This window comes from Penaeus monodon, chromosome 30 (genome assembly GCF_015228065.2).
Source record: "Penaeus monodon isolate SGIC_2016 chromosome 30, NSTDA_Pmon_1, whole genome shotgun sequence".
Lineage (NCBI taxonomy): Eukaryota > Metazoa > Arthropoda > Malacostraca > Decapoda > Penaeidae > Penaeus > Penaeus monodon.
Window position 1 is genome coordinate 33,122,050 of NC_051415.1, and position 207 is coordinate 33,122,256.

Below are 207 nucleotides of genomic sequence, written 5' to 3' on the forward strand. Positions count from 1 at the left end.
AATATATCAAACCATGAATCTCAAAGCAATAATTCAGCCACATAAAATGCCCCATACAATAATTCACTTTCATAATAACAAAAATCATTAAAATTGCTCATGCAAAAAAATGAAGGAAAATCTATGAACGCTCAACACCAAAGAATTCTCCTTTAGCATCAACTGCAAAAACACTATACAGACAACATCTAATAGCAGGTGACAAAC

General features: G+C 31.4%; 1 protein-coding gene across 1 annotated transcript in view; it reads right to left on the reverse strand.

Moving 5' to 3' along the window:
• The window catches only part of LOC119592427 (ubiquitin carboxyl-terminal hydrolase 16-like), a 48,003-nt gene that overhangs the window by 1,769 nt on the left and 46,027 nt on the right, over positions 1-207 (reverse strand). The window lies entirely within an intron of this gene.